The sequence below is a fragment of the Heteronotia binoei genome, chromosome 3, assembly GCF_032191835.1.
Source record: "Heteronotia binoei isolate CCM8104 ecotype False Entrance Well chromosome 3, APGP_CSIRO_Hbin_v1, whole genome shotgun sequence".
In the NCBI taxonomy this organism is placed as follows: Eukaryota; Metazoa; Chordata; class Lepidosauria; order Squamata; family Gekkonidae; genus Heteronotia; species Heteronotia binoei.
In genome coordinates, this window is record NC_083225.1 from 184,152,851 (window position 1) to 184,175,696 (window position 22,846).

Consider the following 22,846-nt stretch of genomic DNA (forward strand, 5'->3'; position numbering starts at 1 on the left):
TGAAAGCGCCTACCCTTCCACAAATTTTGTTCGTCTTTAATATGTGCTACCGGACTCTGGCTCTTTTCCAAGTTTTTTCAGGGTATAAGCTTCTGACAGTCGAACGTTAGAGAAGTAACTGGCTATTTGCGACTGAAGGGACATTAAAATGAGGCACCATCCCAACCGTCTGGTATCTTTATTTAATCTTTATTACATTCATATCCTGCCCTCCCCGTTTATTAATAAAATAAAATAAATACATTTGCTCCCAGGTAAGCCCTCTGACTTTAACAAAGGGCTGGCCAAACTTGCTTAATGTAAGAGCCACACAGAATAAATGTCAGATGTTTGAGAGCCGCAAGACATGAACATCAGCTGTTTGGGAGCAGGAAGGAAGGAAAATAGATGGGGCGGAGGGAGGTGGAGGTGAAGAGAAAGCAACTTTAACTTTAGATGCATTCTCCGAGCCATCAGCTGGCTTGGCTTGGAGAAGTGATTTAAAGAGAGAAATGAAAAGCCACACAATATGTGTGAAAGAGCCACATGTAACTCCCGAGCCACAGTTTGGCCTCCCCTGCTTTAACAGGACTGAAGGAATCCTGTGTGCACTTCCTTTGAAGGAAACTCCACATCCAGATGGGAAGCTGTGTTAGTCTCTGTGTGGCAGCGGAAAAGAGCAAAAGTCCAGTAGCACCTTTGAGACTTACCAAAATTTCTGGCAGGGTGTGAGCTTTTGTGAGTCACTGCCCACTCCTTTAGATAAGTGACTCAGGAAAGGTCATCCCCTGCCACAAATTTTGTTAAGAAGATGATATTGGATTCATATCTCGCCCTCCACTCCGAAGAGTCTCAGAGCGGCTCACTATCTCCTTTACCTTCCTCCCCCACAACAGACACCCTGTGAGGTAGGTGGGGCTGGAGAGGGCTCTCGTAGCAGCTGCCCTTTCAAGGACAACCTCTGCCAGAGCCATGGCTGACCCAAGGCCATGCTAGCAGCTGCAAGTGAAGGAGTGGGGAATCAAACCTGGTTTTCCCAGATAAGAGTCTGCGCACTACACCAGACTGGCTCTCTTAAGTCTTGAAGGTGCGACTGGACTCTTGGTCTTTTTCCCCTGCCACAGAATACAATTTGTTTTCAGCAAATTAAGTATGTGCTGCCAGCTAAAAGATACATTGTTCAACATTCTTGTCAGTGGGCAGTCCTAAGCCAGCTTGCTAGGGGGTATGTACTTCTGAGCAGGGCTTTTTTTTGTAGCAGGAACTCCTTTGCATATTAGGCTATTCCCCCCCCCCCCATGTAGCCAATCCTCCAAGAGCTTACAGGGCTCTTCTTACAGGGCCTACTGTAAGCTCCAGGAGGATTGGCTACACGGTGTGTGTGTGTGGCCTAGTATGCAAATGAGTTCCTGCTACAAAAAAAGCCCTGCTTATGAGGAATCTTGCCCAAGATCCTGTGGGAGGACAGAGTAAAACAAGAAGGATGCCCCACAGTTTGTCTATCTCAGGGGTAGGGAACGTTGGCTCTCCAGATGTTTTTTTGCCTACAACTCCCATCAGCCCCAGCCATTGGCCATGCTGGCTGAGGCTGATGGGAGTTGTAGGAAAAAAACATCTGGAGAGCCACTGTTGGCCACCCCTGGTCTATCTGATTCTCTTGTAACCCTTCCTCTGGAGGCTGAGTCAAAAAAACCAGCCCCAGATTCCTCTCTTCCAGCAGATGTTAATGAGCTCGTCATCTATACAAACTTTGGTCGCTTGTTAGTGACAGATCTCGAATGCCAGTTTGCAAGTTGCCATAGTGTAGTTTCTCTGGGCACTTTCCCCTTGATGAAAATATGCCCTCAAATTTATGGTCTCCTCCTTAGTGCTATTAAGATGCTAAGGGAGATGGAGTTCCCTGGGAACGTGCTAAGAGATGTCTGATTGGCAAGGGAAAGGCAAACATTGACACAGCGAAGGCCTTGGTGGCTCATTCTTTCTCCTGGGTTATTTGGCCTCGTTCAAACAGAGCGTATGGTTCACCTTGAGCCTCTTCTGCCACTGAATTGCCCTGAAGATGGCCTTTGTACCCTTATCCCGTACATGTTGACTTGAGAGTGTTTCACAGCATTCTCACGTACACCCGCTTAAGGTTGTAGCCTCTGTTTCTGCGTACTTTTCAGATTCTCTGGTTTGCCTGGGATAAACTGCAGTCCTTGAGCAGCCGGCCGATTGTGTAACCTCTGTGTTCCCAGGGCTGCGTTTTGCTAGAGGAGTGTTACAGGTTTCCTCCAGTGTCGAAGGCCCGAGCCAGGCAGGATTTTAAAAGCTCTTACCCAGTCGTCCTTTCTGTCAATTCCTTCTTGCACAAAGAGGAGTCGGCAAACTTAGAATGGGCAGACAGATTTTAAACATTGCGCTGCGGCTACCGCAGGAGGCCCCTGGTCCAAAGTTCCCCTTGACCATGGATCTTGTTAGATGGCAAGCTGCTGCCCCTCGGCGTAGTGGCAGATATGGGGGAAATAACCCATTGTTGCAAAGCAAAAGGCGCTTCGATGCTTGCACAGCGTGGGGACCTGTGTTGCCACAGCCAGGAACGTACAGAGGAAATGGGTGAATGGTGCTCACGTTGAGTGGGGATGAGAATTTTGATGTGTTCTGATTCCTACATCCGACACCAGCTTTAATAAAGGCACCACGATATCATGCACCTGGCTGTCAGCATCAGGGATAGAATTCTAGCTGGAGCTCCTTTGCTTATTAGGTCACACACCCCTGAAGTAGTCAGTCCTCCAAGAGCTTACAAGTCTCTTTTTTGTAAGCTCTTGGAGGATTGGCTACATCAGAAGGGTGCGGCCTAATATGCAAAAGAGTTCCTGCTAGAATTCCACCGCTGGTCAGCATCATCGCTGTTTGGTGTAGTGGTTAAGTGTGAGGACTTTTATCTGGGAGAGCTGTGTTTGATCCTCCACTTGCAGCTGCTGGAATGGCCTTGGGTCAGCCATAGCTCTTGCAGAGCTGTCCTTGAAAGGGCAGCTTCTGGGAGAGCTCTCTCAGTCCCACCCATCTCATGGGGTCTGTTGTGGGGGAAGGAGATTGTGAGCCTCTCTGAGATTCAGAGTGGAGGACAGGATATAAATCCAATATCCTCCTCCTCTGTCGGCCCTCAGCCACCTGCATTTCCACTGACACGATTGGGGGTTGCTTTCAAATAAGCCTGCGTAAGATCCTTTACAGTCAGAGGCAATGACAGGATTGGGACTCTGATCTCACTGACCCGGAAACAGATTCCATTGGTTTCTATTGGAGGGGCAATAGCGTCATGACAGATCACACGTTTTGAAGGTGCAAAGTCCCAGATTCAGTTGATTCTCTGGGTTGAAGATAGTTTCAGAGGGTTGCTCTGCAAAGTCCCAGATTCAGTTGATTCTCTGCGTTGAAGATAGTTTCAGAGGGTTGCTCTGCAAAGTCCCAGATTCAGTTGATTCTTTGGGTTGAAGGTAGTTTCAGAGGGTCGCTCTGCAAAGTCCCAGATTCAGTTGATTCTCTGGGTTGAAGGTAGTTTCAGAGGGTTGCTCTGCAAAGTCCCAGATTCAGTTGATTCTCTGGGTTGAAGGTAGTTTCAGAGGGTTGCTCTGCAAAGTCCCAGATTCAGTTGATTCTTTGGGTTGAAGGTAGTTTCAGAGGGTTGCTCTGCAAAGTCCCAGATTCAGTTGATTCTCTGGGTTGAAGGTAGTTTCAGAGGGTTGCTCTGCAAAGTCCCAGATTCAGTTGATTCTTTGGGTTGAAGGTAGTTTCAGAGGGTTGCTCTGCAAAGTCCCAGATTCAGTTGATTCTCTGGGTTGAAGGTAGTTTCAGAGGGTCGCTCTGCAAAGTTCCAGATTCAGTTGATTCTCTGCGTTCAAGATAGTTTCACAGGGTTGCTCTGCAAAGTCCCAGATTCAGTTGATTCTCTGGGTTGAAGGTAGTTTCAGAGGGCCGGTCTGCAGTAGAATAGCTGGATTTGAGACCAGAACCGCCTTAGAAACCAAAAAGGTCTTTTGGGGTAGCTACGCAGAGGCAGGCAGTGGCAAACCACCTCTGAACATCTCTTGCAGTGAAAATCCTACCGGTTTACTGTAATTTAGCAACAATTTGATGACAAAATCATGCAAGGTTACTTCACTTGAAGCCCGCTGATTTCAATGAGCTCAGGCTGGGATAACGGGGCACAGGATACTGCTGTGGTTTTTTTGCACAGTCGTAAGAGTCTGACGAAGTGAGCTCTGAGTCATGGAAGCTTATGCTGGGATAAATGCTGCCTCTCTTCAAGGTGCCGTTGGACTCCTTTTTAATTTTCTTTACAGCCCAGTCTTGTGCGTTCAGAATTGATGCCCGTGAAGGTTTTCTTTCTCCATAGGCTACCTGCACAGCTGCACCCAGATCTGGCTGTCCGTCCCTCTTGTGGTCTGTGTGGTCTTCCCCCAAGCTACACTACCCTTAAGCAGCTCTGCCTGTTCTCTTTTGGTTCTTCTTTCTCTGGGCCAGGGACTCGTCCGAGTTTTTTGCTTCTGTGTCTTTCTAAACTGGAGAGCCAGTTCGGTGTAGTGGTTAAGTGGGCGGACTCTTATCTGGGAGAACGGGGTTTGACTCCTCCACCTGCAGCTGCTGGAATGGCCTTGGCTCAGTCATAGCTCTCTTATCTGGGAGAACCAGGTTTGATTCCCTGCTCCTCCACTTGCACCTGCTGGAATGGCCTTGGGTCACCCATAGCTCTGGCAGAGGTTGTCCTTGAAAGGGCAGCTGCTGTGAGAGCCCTCTCAGCCCCACCCACCTCACAGGGTGTCTGTTGTGGGGGGAGAAGAGATAGGAGATTGTAAGCCGCTCTGAGTCTCTGATTCGGAGAGAAGGGCGGGGTATAAATCTGCAGTCTTCTTCTTAAAGCACCAAAGACTTTGCTAGTATCATAAAAGGCACAACGGTTCAAGGGTGATGTCGACGCTGTGAGGTCCCTTGAAATCCCTGTGCCTCGAAGTGCTCTCTGGATTTAATAGTCTGGTTCTGCGGAATGTACGGTACACCCGGTTGAATTTAGCGGGCTTTGCTTTGGAGCGAACATGTGGAGGGGTGGGGTCTGTGCATGCATGTTGTAGAATCGTCGAGTTGGAAGGGACCCCTGGGGCCAGTTTGGTGTAGTGGTTAAGTGTGCGGACTCTTATCTGGGAGAACCTGGTTTGATTCCCCACTCCTCCACTTGCAGCTGCTGGAATGGCCTTGGGTCAGCCAGAGCTCTCTTATCTGGGAGAACCTGGTTTGATTCCCCACTCCTCCACTTGCAGCTGCTGGAATGGCCTTGGGTCAGCCAGAGCTCTCTTATCTGGGAGAACCAGGTTTGATTCTCCACTCCTCCACTTACGGCTGCTGGAATGGCCTTGGGTCAGCCATAGTTCTCTTATCTGGGAGAACTGGGTTTGATTCCCCACTCCTCCACTTGCAGCTGTTGGAATGGCCTTGGGTCTGCCAGAGTTCTCTTATCTGGGAGAACCGGGTTTGATTCCCCACTCCTCCACTTGCAGCTGCTGGAATGGCCTTGGGTCAGCCAGAGCTCTCTTATCTGGGAGAACCGGGTGTGATTCCCCACTCCTCCACTTGCAGCTGCTGGAATGGCCTTGGGTCAGCCAGAGCTCTCTTATCTGGGAGAACCAGGTTTGATTCTCCACTCCTCCACTTGCGGCTGCAGGAATGGCCTTGGGTCAGCCATAGTTCTCTTATCTGGGAGAACTGGGTTTGATTCCCCACTCCTCCACTTGCGGCTGCTGGAATGGCCTTGGGTCAGCCATAGCTCTCTTATCTGGGAGAACTGGGTTTGATTCCCCACTCCTCCACTTGCAGCTGCTGGAATGGTCTTGGGTCAGCCAGAGCTCTCTTATCTGGGAGAACCGGGTTCGATTCCCCACTCCTCCACTTGCAGCTGTTGGAATGGCCTTGGGTCTGCCAGAGTTCTCTTATCTGGGAGAACCGGGTTTGATTCCCCACTCCTCCACTTGCAGCTGCTGGAATGGTCTTGGGTCAGCCAGAGCTCTCTTATCTGGGAGAACTGGGTTTGATTCCCCACTCCTCCACTTGCAGCTGTTGGAATGGCCTTGGGTCTGCCAGAGTTCTCTTATCTGGGAGAACCGGGTTTGATTCCCCACTCCTCCACTTGCAGCTGTTGGAATGGCCTTGGGTCTGCCAGAGTTCTCTTATCTGGGAGAACCGGGTTTGATTCCCCACTCCTCCACTTGCAGCTGCTGGAATGGCCTTGGGGCAGCCAGAGCTCTCTTATCTGGGAGAACCGGGCTTGATTCCCCACTCCTCCACTTGCAGCTGCTGGAATGGCCTTGGGGCAGCCAGAGTTCTCTTATCTGGGAGAACCGGGTTTGATTCCCCACTCCTCCACTTGCAGCTGCTGGAATGGCCTGGGGTCAGCCAGAGCTCTCTTATCTGGGAGAACCGGGTGTGATTCCCCCCTCCTCCACTTGCAGCTGCTGGAATGGCCTTGGGGCAGCCAGAGTTCTCTTATCTGGGAGAACCGGGTTTGATTCCCCACTCCTCCACTTGCAGCTGCTGGAATGGCCTTGGGTCAGCCAGAGCTATTGCAGAGGTTGTCCTTGAAAGGGCAGCTGCTGTGAGAGTCCTCTCAGCCCCACCCATCTCACAGGGTGTCTGTTGTGGGGGAGGAAGATAAAGGAGATTGTGGCTGCTCTGAGATTCGGAGTGGAGGGCGGGATATAAATCCAATATCATCTTCATCATCATCTGGTCCAACCCAACGTTTGCAGGCAGGGTCTTGCTTTATCCTTGCCAGTGCTTCTCTTGCTCCCGGAGGCCCGAGCCTGAATTTTTTTCGAGGCTTCGGAGCTGTGCTCTGAGTCTTTCCTCAGCTGCTGCACAGACTTGTGCCTGCGCTTGTGTAACCGGCACCGTTTTGTCCTCTGGCAAACTTTCCTTGGGACCCCTGCCTTTGCAGTGGAGCCGTGTGGCTGAACAATGAGGTCCCCCCCTTCCCCGTTCCTTCGGATGTGCATGTTTGTGAACATCGACGCAAGGGGCCGTGGCGCGATGTGTCCTGTTTGATAGCCTTTCTTTATCTGGCCCGTCCAATCCTGGGGGGAATAAACATTCTTCAGCTCAGTCTCCTTGCGTTTATGTTCTGTCGGCTCTCTTTTCCTTCCTCTTTCATTGTTGCTAAAGGAGAATAACCGTCAAGCGGTTGGGCTCCCCAGGTCCCTTCTGTTTTTCTAAAAATCCTTTTGTGTTTGGAGTTGCATTTTTAGGCATGTGCGTGTTAAACGCTGTCAAGTCGCTTCAGGCTTACAGTGACCGTATGAATTTGTGCTCTCCATCCTCTCTTTATCATTAGCAGCTGTTCTCAGGTCTTGCAAATTGAGAAAAAGAAGAAGAATTGCAGATTTATACCCCGCCCTTCTCTTTGAACTCAGAGTGGCTCACAATCTCCCATCTCTTCTCCCCCCACAACAGACACCCTGTGAGGTGGGTGGGGCTGGAGAGGGCTCTCCCAGCAGCGGCCCTTTCAAGGACAACCTCTGCCAGAGCTATGGCCGACCCAAGGCCATTCCAGCAGGGGCAAGTGGGAGGAGTGGGGAGTCAAACCCGGTTCTCTCAGATGCACTTAACCACTACACCAAACTGGCTCTCCTATCAAGCCCATGAGCCTTTTTATATATCCCTCTCCCCCAATTCGCTCCGCTCTTTGTAGGTGGGGAGAGGGGATTGTAATAATGTTTCTTGTGCTGGCTGTAAAACTGGAGGGTTTTATAGGCTCGGTTTTGTTGGCTCTGTCGAACGAGCGCTGGAACCGCCGCCTGAAAAGTATGCTCTGGGGGGCTTCCTTGGCGGATTGGTGATATGCGAGTTATGAGAAAACTATGCAAGGACTCCAGGAAGAACGGGTGTGTTGTAGCGTCAAATCCAAATATAGCGCTCCGGGAGCATATGTTCCCTGTGGACTTTTAAAAAATGTTATTTTGCATTATTGCAGCCGTGTTTGTTTTGCATTAACGTCTTTTGTTCTTTGGAATCCGAAGGAGGCTGCAACGGTGTTATGAACAAAACTCAAAAGCTCTAGGGCTGCAGTCCGATCCATGTATGCATTGGAGTAAATCCAGCTGGGCTTCTCCGTAGGATTTTTTCCCTGCAAAATGTAGGAACATTGTAAGTTCCTAAAGATAAAAAAAAAAAGGTAGTCCCCTGTGCAAGGGCCAGTCATTTCCAACTCTGGGGTGACTTTGCTTTCACAACGTTTTCATGGCAGACTTTTTTACGGGGTGGTTTGCCATTGCCTTCCCCAGACATCTACACTTTCCCCCCAGCAAGCTGGGGACTCATTTGACCGACCTTGGAAGGATGGAAGGCTGAGTCAACCTCGAGCCGGCTACCTGAACTCAGCTTCTGCTGGGATCGAGCTCAGGTTGTGAGTAGAGCTTAAGACTATAGTATTGCAGCGTTACTACTCTGCACCATGGGACTCTCTGTAAGTTCTTATGCTGAGTAGTCAGGTTAAAATGGATAGAAGGAAGTACTTCTTCACCCAAAGGGTGATTAACATGTGGAATTCACTGCCACAGGAGGTGGTGGCGGTTACAAGCATAGCCAGCTTCAAGAGGGGTTAAATAAAAATATGGAGCAGAGGTCCATCAGTGGTTATTAGCCACAATGTATTATGAGAAATAATACATTATAGCCACAATATATTAGCCACTGTGTGACACAGAGTGTTGGACTGGATTGGCCATTGGCCTGATCCAACATGAACATATGAACATATGAAGCTGCCTTCTACTGAATCAGACCCTTGGTCCGTCAAAGTCAGTATTGTCTTCTCAGACTGGCAGCGGCTTTCCAGGGTCTCAAGCTGAGGTTTTTCACACCTATTTGCCTGGACCCTTTTTTGGAGATGCCAGGGATTGAACATGGCTTCTCTTATGTTCTTACAGCAGCGCATTTTTTTGGAGGCTGCTCCCTTTTGGCCTGTTCTGACCCACCAATGGAGAACTATAACTGGAAGTATAGGGGAGGGACTGTGGCTCAGGGGTAGTGCATAATGCAGAAAGTCCAAGGTTCAATCCTCAGCAGTAGGTGATAGGAAAGACCTCTACTGAGACTGGAGAGCTGCTGCCAATCTGAGTAGGCAATACTATCTTGATCAAGGGTGTCAAACATGCAGTCTGGGGGCCAAATCAGGCCCTTCAGTTATCAGAGATAGTTAAGTAAAGTATTGCAAGAGTTCTACTCTTTTAAGCAAGTTTTATTTAAAGCTTTTAAAAAAATCTTTGTGTTTGTCTGTCTCCTTTATAGAGTTTATGGTCTCCACTACCTGGCATTACATTTTATGACACACACGGCCCGGCCCCACAAGGTCTCATTTATGTCATATCCAGCCCTCTGAACAAATGAGTTCGACACCCCTGAAGATGGACCGATGGTCTGATTCAGATTAAGCGTCATGCGTGTTCAAGAACATCTACTTGGCATGCAGAATGTCCCAGGTCGAATCCCTGGCATCTCCAGTTAAAAGAACTGGGTAGTAGATTATGTAAAAGATCTCTATCTAAGACAGGGGTGTCAAACTCATTTGTTAGGAGGGCCAGATCCGACATAAATGTGATCTTGTCAGGCCAGGCCTTGAGTATCATAAAATGTAATGCCAGGTAGTGGAGATATAACCTTATAAAAGACACAGACAAAGACAATTAAAGATTTAAAAAGCTTACAATAAAACATGCTTAAAACATTAGTACTCATTGATCTTAAAGGTGCTTTCTTTCTGTGTCTTTCCCGTGCGATCCAGGCAACTGGGCAAAGGAAGCTCTGGCTCTTTCCTTTCTTCCCCCAGGAGGGGGAGGAGCCTCAGCCAATAGAAGGAAGAGCGGCTTGGCTCAGTTGTTCTGCTGTGGAGGAGCCTCAGCCAATGGAGAAAATAGAGACTTTGCTCTGTAGCTCTTGTGCGATTGAGCAAGCCTGGCAACGCAAGCTGTCATGCAGAAGGAAGCAGGAGAGAGGGAGAAGGAAGCAGATGACAGCCAGTTGCTCAGGGGCCTGATAGGAGCCCTCCGGGGGCCTAATTTAGCCCCCGAGTCACATGTTTGAAACCCCTGGTCTAAGACTCTGGAGAGCTGCTGCCAGCCTGAGTAGACGATACTGACCATGAAAGATGGATGATGTGGTATACTATAGGGCAGCTTCATATGTGTTTATGTGTAAGCTTCTCAAGATGCACATCTGTGCTCCCATTGAACTAGCTAGTTATGCTGTTGGGTGCTGGGCCCAGTATTCTAACATAGTGATACCAGCCCCGGATTGGTGTTGTGCCATGGCTATTGACAGTTTGGTTTTTTCCCTTCCAGGATGTTTTGAGTGATGTCAGCTAGACAGACCTAGCTGTCCCGGAACGGGGTCCTTTCCAGCCTCATTCATAACGCGGTTTAGGAGGGCCTCTGGGCTTGAAGCCAGTTTGCTTGACTGATTTCAGGAAGTCCAAGTGTACTGGTGCAAATCTGCCAATTCGTCCTCCAAAGTACAAAATCCAATTTGGGGGCATTCAAAATATGTGAGGAACACGCAGAAATAAAGTTGAAGTTGGGAAACCAATGGGTGCCCCATGTAACCCACTGATTTTTCTAAAATAAGGATTGCCAGTTCGGTGTAGTGGTTAAGTGTGTGGGCTGTTATCTGGGAGAACCAGGTTTGATTCCCCACGCCTCCACTTACAGCTGCTGGAATGGCCTTGGGTTAGCCATAGCTCTCGCAGGAGTTGTCCTTGAAAGGGCAACTGCTGTGAGAGCCCTCCCAGCCTCACCCACCCCACAGGGTGTATGTTGTGGAGGGAGAAGATATAGGAGACTGTAAGCCACTCTGAGTCTCTGATTCAGAGAGAAGGGCGGGGTATAAATCTGCAGTCTTCTTCTTATATGCATAATGTGTAGTACATGTAATTAACTGTGGCCAGTGGCTTGGTTGTAGAACATCTGCTTGGCATATATGAACTTAGGCAAATAATAAGTGGGAGGGCAGGAAGAGATGGATCAGTGGTTGGCTCTTGTGACCCTTTCTTATATGGCCAGGTAATGCCAGTCATCACTTTGGGGTCAAGAAGGAATCTTTCTCCAAACCAGATTGGCTCAGGGCTCCTGGAGGGTTTTTTGCCTTCCTCTGGGCACAGACTGGGGTCATTGGGGTGTGGGAGTGTGTGCAAATTTCCTTTGTCCATGGGGTTGGACTAGATCAGTGGTGTCGAACACATTTGTTATGAGGGCTGAATCTGACATAAATGAGACCTTGTTGAGCTGGGCCATGTCGGGCCAGGCCACGCGTGTACCTATTTAAAATTAGGTGGCAGAGATATAAACTTTATAAAGGACACAGACAAACACAATTAAAGATTAGCACTTGTTGATCTTAAAAGTGTTTTCTTTATAACTCTCCCATGCGATCCATGGAACTGGGCAAAGGAAGCTCTGGCTCTTTCCTTCCTTACCCAGGAGACCAGGAGAGGGAGGAGCCTCAGCCAGTAGAAGGAAGAGAGGCTTGGCTCAGTAGCTCTGCTGCCCAATTGAGGGAGTCTGGCAAAGCAAGCTATTCCTCCCCCCCTTCCTCCTCAAGGGAAGAGCTTCATCCAATGGAGAAAATGGAGGCTTTGCTCTGTAGCTCCTGTGTGATTGAGCAAGCCTGGCAAAGCAAGCTGTGATGCAGAAGGAAGCAAGAGGGAGAGAAAAAGAAGCAGATGACAGCTAGTTGTTTGGGGGCCTGATAGGAGCTCTCTGGGGGCCTGATTCAGCCCCAAGGCTGCATGTTTGACACCCCTGAACTAGATGACTCTGGGGGTTGTTTCCAGTTGTACATTTCTGTTTGCGAGGGAGCCAATTTGTTCTAGATTGGACCGACATAGAGCTGATTCAGATGCTCTTCAAGCGATCCCTGCTTTGCTGGGAAATTTCTAACTTGAACTTTTAGGATGACCTTGGGAGGGATGGAGATCTCCATACAGAGCCAAGCGGTCCAGAATTTGAATTTCTGTATTGGACAGCCGTACCAGCAGGTCGTACAGTAGGCAAAATTATAGGAATCTGGAGGTTTCCACTGTGGCCTTTCTTGATGAGCAAACAAGTCACCTTCCGTTGTGCTCCCTCCGTTTAAAATGACTAGTGGAATAATCCCTTCGCTGTAATTATATTGGCTGCTGCCCGTCAGGCCTGTCTCATCTCGGCTTCAGCTGGGTTGTGCTTAGTCTGTTTATTTAAACAATGCAATGTCGAATTAAGTTCTGTGTAATGTTTAATTTCCTTCATGCTAGGTCATGGGCAGTGACTGCTAGAGCGGTCATCCTGCTGATGTGTTTGCTGGTACCCACTTACTGCTTTTCCAATCTGTATCTGCTCTGAAACCTGGGGCAAATGCTTTCTTTCTTTCATGTCGCTGGATCCTAAGGAGGCATCTCCATCGGGTTTTTAGGGATCATCAGTATGAAAATAGCCGCCCCCCCCCCCATCACAGAAGGATAATTGGCTTGGAATCGTCTTAACATTTTTTGATTCCCCTTCCCTGTGGCAGCCATTTTAAGTTTTGCCTATTACCCTTTGGTGTAGGGCCAGTTTGGTGTGGTGGTTAAGAGCAGTGCACTCTTAAACTGGAGAGCTGGGTTGGATTCTCCACTTCTCCACATGCAGCCAGCTGGGGGAACTTGGGCCACCCACAGTTCTCTCAGAGCTCTGTCAGCCCCACCTACCTCACACGGTGTCTCTTGTGGGCAGAGGAAGGGAAAACAATAGTAAACTACTCCAAGATGACAATGACGATTACTGCTATTACTGCTGCTATGGTGTCTGTTGTAGGCAGAGAAAGGAAAGGCAATTGTAAACTACTCCAAGACTACTACTACTTCCTTCTTCTTTCTTTCTTCTTCCAGTTTGGTGTAGTGGTTAAGTGAGCGGACTTTTATCTGGGAGAACCGGGTTTCATTCCCCACTCCTCCACTTGCACCTGCTGGAATGGCCTTGGGTCAGCCATAGCTATTGCAGGAGTTGTCCTTGAAAGGGCAGCTGCTGTGAGAGCCCTCTCCAGCCCCACCCACCTCACAGGGTGTCTCTTGTGGGGGAGGAAGGTAAAGCCGCTCTGAGACTCTTCGGAGTAGAGGGCGGGATATAAATCCAATATCATCATCATCTTCTTCTTCTTCTCCTTCTTCCTCCTCCTCCTCCTTCTTTCTTCTTCTTCTACTACTACTTGTCTCACACATTGGCCAACCAGTTCTTATGGAGGGCCAACAATAGGGCATAGGGACTGGGCCTTTCACTGAGCTTACCTCCTGGCTCTGTGATTCAGAGGATTAGTGCCTCTGAATATTGAGGTTCCCCTCAACTAGGAGCTAGCAGCCATTCCTTTCCTACAAAAGGAAAAGATCCATCAGAAGGACATAAGAATATAAGAAGAGGCCTACTGGATTAGACCAGTGGTTCATCTAGCCCAGCGTCCTGTCTCACAGGACAGTCAACCATTTCCTGCAGATGGCCAATAACAGGGCACAGGGGAGGGACGGTGGCTCAGTGGTAGAGCATCTGCTTGGGAAGCAGAAGCTTCCAGGTTCAATCCCTGGCATCTCCAAAAAAGGGTCCAGGCAAATAGGTGTGAAAAACCTCAGCTTGAGACCCTGGAGAGCCGCTGCCAGTCTGAGAAGACAATACTGACTTTGATGGACCAAGGGTCTGATTCAGTAGAAGGCAGCTTCATATGTTCTTCATATGTTCTTCACAGAGGCCAAGACCTTCCCCTGATGTTGCCTCCTGGCTTTGGGGTTCAGAGGGTGCAGGTTCCCCTCAGTCAATGTGGAGGTTCCCCTCAGTCACCATGTCTAGTAGCCACTAATAGACTTATTCTGCATGAATCTATGTAATCCCTTGTTAAAGCGGTTTACTCCTGTGGCCATCGCTTGCAGCAGATTCAACATTTTAGTCACGCTCCGTTATGTGCCGCTAGGTTGCTTCTGACTCATGGCGATCACTGTGCCCTCTGAGCTGAGTTAGTGTGAGCTAGCTCACAGTTTTTATAGCCTCCAGCTCACACCTTTTTGCCTTGGCTCAGGAAAAATGGCCCCAGAGCCAACTAATTTATGCGGTAGCTCACAACTTTAATGCCAGTAGCTCATGAAGTAGAATGTTTGCTTACAAGACTCCATTGATGAGTATTGATGGTGACCTTATGAATTAATGACCTTCCAGGGAGTATTGATGGTGACCTTATGAATGAATGACCTCCCAGAACATCTTATCATTAACAGCCTTGCCCAGGTCTTGGAAACAGAAGTCCGTACTTTTTTTTTATTGAATCAACTCATGTCACACTGGGACTCCCTCTTTCCTGACGCCTTCAACTTTCCCCAGCATTCTTATCTTTGCCATTGACTCTTGACTTCTCATGATGTGAGCAAAGCCCTATGGCTTCAGTTTAGTTATTTCAGCTCCTAGGAAGAATTCAGGCTTGATTTGATCCAGAACCCACTTATTCAAACTGATTTTCGTCTAGAATTCCCTGGTATGCTTTGGTAACCATAAAAGCATAAAAAAAACCCTACCCGCTGCTCAAGGTTACAAATTACGGGAAGCCAAACAAAATAGCACGGTCTTGTGTTGATTTCAGTGGACACGCAAGATCGCCCTGTAAGTCAGGTGGAATAGAGACAATCAATTAGCCTTTGCAAAAGCTGCCAAGAAGGGTGTCAAAGAGTGTCCCAGGAGGGAACTCTACGGTATCCTATCGTAAGAACCTGCCTTTGTTAAGCATTTTAGCAAACTCCTTCTTTGTGAGCCAAGAGATACTTAACAGAGGGTTTGGCAGAGCTTTCCATTTATTATGCTGTTGTCTTGCCCCTCTCTTGGAGAGGTGGGTAAAGGGCTTTTGGACCCCTTCCCACCCTTGTCTTGCATTGTGGAGAGCAACAGAGACGGTGTTGGAGCAGTAGAGCAGAGATATGGGAGGAGAAATCCTGCTGCATTCTTCATTGGATATCTCGGGGCTTTTTTTGAGCAGGAACGCACAGGAATGCAGTTCCAGCTGGCTTGGCGTCGGGGTGAACTCATCTGCAGAAGTTCCTGCTGGGCTACTTCTACAAAAAAGCTCTGCATAAAATAATGGTGATCTCAGGGGTGTGGCTTAATATGCAAATGAGTTCCTGCTGAGGGGTTTTTCCTATGAAAAAAGCCCTGGGATGTCTTATGTTGTATGATGACATTTCCCCTCTTTCTTTACTGCATAACCCTCCATGATTGGGTTGCCAATCTCCCGGTGGTCCTGATAAACAAACTGCGGAAATACTGGGAGCACAATAAGATCCCTGTGTGTGTAAGTCTTATATGTGTCTTAAACCCTTCAGTAGAATAACAATGATAAAGAACATTAGAACATAAGAGAAGCCATGTTGGATCAGGCCAATGGCCCATCCAGTCCAACACTCTGTGTCATATAAGAACATAAGAGAAGCCATGTTGGATCAGGCCAATGGCCCATCCAGTCCAACACTCTGTGTCACATAAGAACATAAGAGAAGCCATGTTGGATCAGGCCAAGGGCCCATCCAGTCCAACACTCTGTGTCACATAAGAACATAAGAGAAGCCATGTTGGATCAGGCCAATGGCCCATCCAGTCCAACACTCTGTGTCACACAGTGGCCAAAAAAAACAACCCAAGTGCCATCAGGAGGTCCACCAGTGGGGCTAGAAGCCCTCCCACTGTGCCCCTCCTAAGCACCAAGAATACAGAGTGTCACTGCCTCAGACAGAACAGTCCCTTTGGGACTGGAAATCATATCCAGCAACAGACAGAGCGTAGATCCATGTGCAATCTATTCCTGTGGCTCCAAATAAGAGTTCTGTGTAGTAAAACACTGAGGAAGTAGCATCAAAACCACCTAGCTATAACTGGGAAGCCAGCCGTGTCTGTTTCTTTCTCTCTTTGATATCAGTCTCAGTCTTCCGGTGTGCATGTGGAAGTGACCTTACCTGTTGAATGAATGTTATGCTCCTTTGCATATTAGGCCACACCTCCTGATGTAGCCAATCATCCAAGAGCTTACAAAAAAGAGCCTTGTAAGTTCCAGGAGGACTGGCTACATCATCAGGGGTGTGTGGCCTAATATGCAAAGGAGCGCCTGCTAGAATTCCATCCCCGTTGGTACCTATGGGATCATTCAGTTGTTGAGGCTACTTGAACCATGGGAGCAACCAAGCATTGCATTAGCGAAACTCTGATAAAGTGGATGTTAACAGGGGTTGTCCCCCAGTTTCAGTTTCTCCAGGAGGAAGAGGAGGACATGTGTATGGGAGTGCTTTCTTTCATTATTTTATATTGATGTCATAATAAATATCATTGTCGCTCTACTTTCCAACAGGACCGGATCTGGAGTGGGGCAAAGGGGGGTGCTTGCCCTGGGCGCCGACGGAGGGAGGGGGGTGCCAAATTGGGTATGGAGTCCATTGTATTTTATGGGGCCATAAGATAGAATGGCCCATAAGGGGGCATCGTTTTTTTAATTTTGCCCCCCCTCAAAAAAACATGTAGATCCGGTCCTGCTTTCAAAGGGGATTAGAATAAGATGGGTTTATATCCCACTATCCACTCCGAATCTCAGAGTCTCAGAGCGGCTCACAATCTCCTTTATCTTCCTCCCCCACAACAGGCACCCCATGAGGTGGGTGGGGATGAGAGGGCTCTCACAGCAGCTGCCCTTTCAAGGACAACCTCTGCCAGAGCTATGGCTGACCCAAGGCCATGCCAGCAGGTGCAAGTGGAGGAGTGGGGAATCAAACCCGGTTCTCCCAGATAAGAGTCTGCACACTTAACCACTACATCAAACTTAGCCTTATCCTCCATGAATCTGTCGATCAGTGGCTGCTAACCGTGGTGGTTGAGGGGAACCTCCACAGTCAGAGGCACTAAACCTCCAAACCTCAGAGCCAGGAGGCAACCTCACGGGAAGGCTTCCGCTTCTCGGCCCTGTTGTTGGTTGTCCAGAAGGTCTGGTTGGCCACTGTGTGAGACAGGATGCTGGACTTAGATGGACCACTGCTCTGATCCAACAGGGCTGATATGTTCTTACAGAATTTATTTACGTTATATTTATTTATTTAAGAATAAGAATAAAAGATGTCTCTGCCCGGCTGTGTCCCGTTTACTCATTATTTTGCAGGTGATTTTTTTTTTTTTAAATGTCCCATGGCTAGGAACCCGAAACAGCTTTTCACATTGTCCCCCCACCCCCCACCCCGAGTCTCTGATTCAGAGAGAAGGGCAGGGCATAAATCTGCATTCGTCTTCTTCTGTTTCCCCTTGTCCAGTCTGAGAGCATGGTCAAGATCTGGGGGGAAGGTCTATAATGAGAAGTAGTGACCAGCCTTGCAGGGCTGGCACAGAGAAAATGGAGAGAATGTAGGCATAGAAAGTTGAATGTTCCAAGTCTAAAGAATGGCTGACATGGTACCTTGTTCTTCCTATGAGATTGCAGGGTACCACACAATAAGATTTTGCTGCTTTACCCATATAGTAGTCCTGTGAGGTTGGCTAAAGGGTGTATGAGTGAGGGCCTCTGCTGATACACCCCAAGATTGCATTAGCCTTTTTTGTCGCTGCAGCACGCTGCCTGCTCATATTTAACTTAGAGTCCACCCCGTACCTCAAGATCTTTGCTCAAAAACACTGCTACCCAGAAACCTATCTCCCATCCAGTATGCATGTTCCTAGTTTTTGTTACCCAGATGTAGAACTCGGCCCTTAGCCTTGTTAAATTGCATCTTGTTCACATCTGGGTGTGAACATGCATTTCCAGCGTGTTCAGATCTCGTTGAATCCGATCTCTATCTTCTGGTGTGTTTGTTGCCCCTCCCAATTTGGTGTCATCTGCAAATTTAATTAGCTCCTCCATACCCTCATCTAGATCATTTCTAAGAATAGTCAAAGGCAGGCCTCAGATTCAGCAGGAGCTCACAGGAGCGCAGCTCCTGAACCTTTCTGAGGGTTCTCCCTCCTCCTCCCCACCTACCTTGTCCATTGAATAGTAGGTGCAGCTGCATAACAATCCCTGGATTAGGAGAGTGGGCAGCCAGCCAGCCCCCAGGGGCTTTGCCACACCCCCAGCAGCCCTCATTAACCCCTGGAGAAGCCCACACCACCTTTTCACCACTTCTTATGTGATTTTGGGCGGTGGGTGGCTTGCTGGCTTTTTGATTTTGGGGGGGAGGCCCAGGAGAGCCTCAGGTGAGCGAGGTCTGCTTGGGCTGACTGGATTTCCAGCCAGCCCAAGCAGGCCTCGCTCGCCCGGGGCTCTCCTTTCTTGCCTCGGATTTCTTTTGGCTGGGGGTAGGCATATGCTAATGAGTTATGCTAATGAGCTCCACCACCTATTTTTCTACCAAACGGCCCCTGGTCAAAGATACATTATACAAATATGAAACAATAGCGAGTGAGCAAGTGACTCTTACACAAACCCACCCATCTGAGCAGGGATTTGAACTTCTCATATTCTATTCTGTCAGCACTGTGAGCGTTAGCATCCGAGCCACTGCTCAGAGGGAAAGAATTAAAAACAGAAACAAATAAACCCCGAATGCAGCAATTTTGCAGTCCAGAGACCCGTTTTTAATCTCGGCAGATCAGGAAGCAAAAAAAGAAAAAAAAGCTGCACTTCCTTGCGGAGAAGGCCTCATGCAGGGTAATCGGCAGAAGAACAGCATGTCGAACACCGACGTGAACAGAAGTTAAATAGCCCTCCAAGAACTCCGTGTCCTGCTGCATAAATGGAGCCGGAGAATAGAGTGCCAGCTCAAGAGGCTGGATGCAGTGGGAGCTCTCAGCGGCCTTTCACTCTCAAAACCTGCCTTTCAAAGGCACAACTCGCGATGTTGAGTGAACATAAGAACTTAAGAGAAGCCATGTTGGATCAGGCCAATGGCCCATCTAGTCCAACACTCTGTGTCATACAGTGGCCAAAAAAATTATACACACACACACTGTGGCTAATAGCCACTGATGGACCTCTGCTCCATATTTTTATCTAACCCCCTCTTGAAGCTATGATTGTAGCCGCCACCACCTCCTGAGGCAATGAATTCCACATGCGCAGTCGATGTTTCTCCAAGCTAAAGAGCCCCAAGCGTTTTAACCTTTCTTCATAGGGAAAGTGTTCCAAATCTTTAATCCTTCTAGTTGCCCTTTTATGCACTTTTTCCACTGCTATGATATCCTTTTTGAGGTGCGGCGACCAGAATTGCACACAGTATTCCAAATGAGACTGCACCATCGATTTATATGGGGGCAGTCCTTGGGACAGGCGTGATGACGTGGCCCATCTTAGGGGCCATCTAACCATGATTTCGGCAAAGGGAAAGTGCTTCTCTGGGGGACTTTGTGCTCACCCAGCATCAATGTTCCCTCTAATCTGCAGAGTCTTTTGAGCAAAAATTCTACTTTGTGAGCCGCTGGTATTAAAGTTGTGAGCTACTGGCATTAAAGTTGTGAGCTACTGCATACATTACTGTGCTCTAGGGTCAATTTTCCTGAGCAAAGACAAAAATGTGTGAACTGGCGGCTAAAAAATCTGTGAGCTAGCTCACGCTAACTCAGCCCGGCTAGCTCGTGTTAACACTGCCCGGCATCTCCTCGAAACGGACCTGCAAGCCATGTGCTTTCCACAGCTGAGCAGCAGTGCTCTCTTTAAGCTGTGAAGTCTTGTGAGCAAGAATTCTGCTTCGTGAGCTGCGGGCATTTAAGCTGTGAGCCGCTGCATCAATTAGCTTGCTCTGGGGCCATCCTTCCTGGGCGAAGACAAAAATGTGTGAGCAGGAGGCTAAGAAACTGTGAACTGGCTCACACTAACTCAGCTTGGAAGGGAACATTGCTGAGCAATGTGCATTGCACAAGCTGTTGCAGAAGTCCACAGCATAGTGATTTTTTTTGCCTTGCCGCTGTTGTATTCAGATTGAACTTTCGTTTGCTGCAACAAGGCAGTAGACAAGGTGATCTCGGAGCCCCGAATGTATTATGCGAAGCGGCTTATGGGCTACATGGTAGCCAAGTTAGTCCGGGACTGGTGTTTTAACAGATGTGGTACCAAAAAGATCCCATTGTGGCTTTGCAACCAGAGTGTGAATGTTGACCAGAGTGATGTGGACTCCCGACTCTACTCCCTCTGTGAAACTCTGAAGGACATGGGCACGCTCTCTCAGCCTAGCCTACCCCGCAAGATTGTTGTAAGGATGAAAGTATTACAGTCACTGGTATGGGAAGGAGAAACCTGTCTTGATTTAGCAAAGTGGCTACCATTACGGCTAGTTTGGCCCTTAGCTCTGCTCAGGCACCCAGGGGAACTGATCCTGGTAGTCTGGAGATGAGCTGTAATCCCAGGGGATCCCCAGGTCCCACCTGGAGGCTGGCATCCGTACCTCTGGCACACTTTTGGTGCTTCTTCTTTTTAAAGTATTCAAAGCTGTCACTGCAGCCAGCAACAGTGACCCTGAGCATGCTTCGGTGGAGCAGTTCTGTGACGGAAAGATGCATTAGATCAGGGGTGGCCAAATTGTGGCTCAGGAGCCACATGTGGCTCTTTCACACATATTGTGTGGCTCTCGAAGCCCCCATCGCTGGCTTGGAGAAGATATTTAACATCTCTTTAAATCACTTCATCAAGCCAGCTGGCAGCTTGGAGAAATCATTTAAAGTTGCTTTCTTTCCACCTTTCCCTCATACCCATCTTCCTTCCTTCCTTCCTTCCTTCCTTCCTTCCTTCCTTCCTTCCTTCCTTCCTTCCTTCCTTCCTTCCTTCCTTCCTTCCTTCCTTCCTTCCTTCCTTCCTTCCTTCCTTCCTTCCTTCCTTCCTTCCTCTGACATTCATGTCTTGCAGCTCTCAAACATCTGATGTTTATTCTGTGTGGCTTGTACATTAAGCAAGTTTGGCCACCCCTGCATTAGATCCAGGTGGACAGTCGTGTTGGTCTGAAGCAGTAGACCAAAGCTGGAGTCCAGCAGCCGCTAAGACAAACAAAGTTTTATTCAGAATGTAAGCTTTCATGTGCATGCACTCTTCGTCATACAATGAAATGGGGTACGGTGAGCAGAGCTACATATAGCTGGTGGGCAGTGGTTAAGTATGCAAAATAGTACCAAGTACCAAGTTAGAACCTATGGCAAAGTAGAATAATAGAATCATAGAGTTGGAAGGGGCCATACAGACCATCTAGTCCAACCCCCTGCTCCATGCAGGATCAGCCTAAAGCATCTCTGGCAAATCATCAAGCAGCCGTGTTCGGAAGACTGCCAATGATTGCAAAGTAGTGCGATTAAGAAATTGAAAGGACAACCCCTTTGGTTTAGATACCATTTGTTGTGTTGGAAAGGATGCATTGTTCATCCATGGTTATTCTCGCTTTGGGTTTCCCTTTTCGTAGAAGGAGCAGTGGGTTGCGTTAAAATCAGGGGCTTGAAGGCTACTGTGACACTCTGATCTGATTCCGGCAAAGGCATTCTTGTCACGCTTTCTAGCAGCTGATGTTGAGATGCAGAAGTTAAGCTGTAAGAGCAGCATGGCAGCATCCTGAATAATGGGATTCCAGGAAAGGCAGACGGTCCCCAGGGAGGTGTCTCACAACCCGCCCCCCCACCCCCCGTGGCTTTTCAGGCCCAATTCACTTCCTGATGTTCCGGCCGTCTGGGAAACATCTGGATGTCATTAAGAAACTTTCCTGCCCTGATAGACCCATTTGCCCTGAGTGCCAACTTCAAAGTTAACTTTTCATTGGCTGGATCCAAATTGGCAAACAGGGTTAAACCCCAGCCTGGAGGCCTGATAGGCCAAGTCAAAATTCTTCCTCCAGCCCAATCTTGTCAGATCTTGGAAGCTAAGCAGGGCCGACTCTGGCAACTACTTGGATGGGAGATCTTAGAATCATAGAGTTGGAAGGGACCTCCAGGGTCATCTAGTCCAACCCCTTGCACAACGCTGGGAACTCACAAAGGAAAGGAAAGGTCCCCTGTGCAAGCACCAGTCGTTTCCGACTCTGGGGTGACGCTGCTTTCACGATGTTTTCACAGCAGACCTTTTTACGGGGTGGTTTGCCATTGCCTTCTTCGGTCATTACACTCCCCCCCCCCCCCGCAAGCTGGGGACTCATTTTACTGACCTCGGAAGGATGGAAGGCTGAGTCAACCTCGAGCCGGCTACCTGAACCAGCTTCCACTGGGATCAAACTCAGGTCATGAGCAGAGGGCTCACAAAAACCTCCCCCTAAATTCGCAGGATCTTCATTGCTGTCAGATGGCCATCTAGCCTCTGTTTAAAAATCTCCAAGGAAGGAGAGGCCACCACCTTCTGAGGAAGCCTGTTCCACTGTGGAACCGCTCTAACGGTCAGGAAGTTCTTCCTAATGTTGAGCCGGAAACTCTTTTGATTTAATTTCAACCCGTTGGTTCTGGTCCTGCCTTCTGGGGCCACAGAAAACAATTCCACCCCATCCTCTATAGGACAGCTCTTCAAGTACTTGAAGATGGTGATCCTATCACCTCTCAGCCGCCTTCTCTCCAGGCTAAACATGCCCAGCTCCTTCAACCTTTCTTCATAGGACTTGGTCTCCAGACCCCTCATCATCTTCGTCGCCCTCCTCTGGACCCGTTCCAGCTTGTCTATATCCTTCTTAAAATGTGGTGCCCAAAACTGAACACAATACTCCTTGGAATACCAGCAGTTGGGAGGCAGAGACAGGCTTTATTCAGCCAACTCTCTGAATATTCTGCAGTCCCCCAGTAGGGGTCAGTCAGCAGAGGTCACCATGACTTCCAGGAACAATCTACTCACACACTTAGCACACACC

At 48.6% G+C, this 22,846-nt stretch overlaps 1 protein-coding gene across 1 annotated transcript in view; it reads left to right on the plus strand.

The window, feature by feature from the left end:
• The window catches only part of RAB30 (RAB30, member RAS oncogene family), a 90,360-nt gene that overhangs the window by 845 nt on the left and 66,669 nt on the right, over nucleotides 1–22,846 (plus strand). The gene's annotated exons all lie outside the window — the stretch shown is intronic.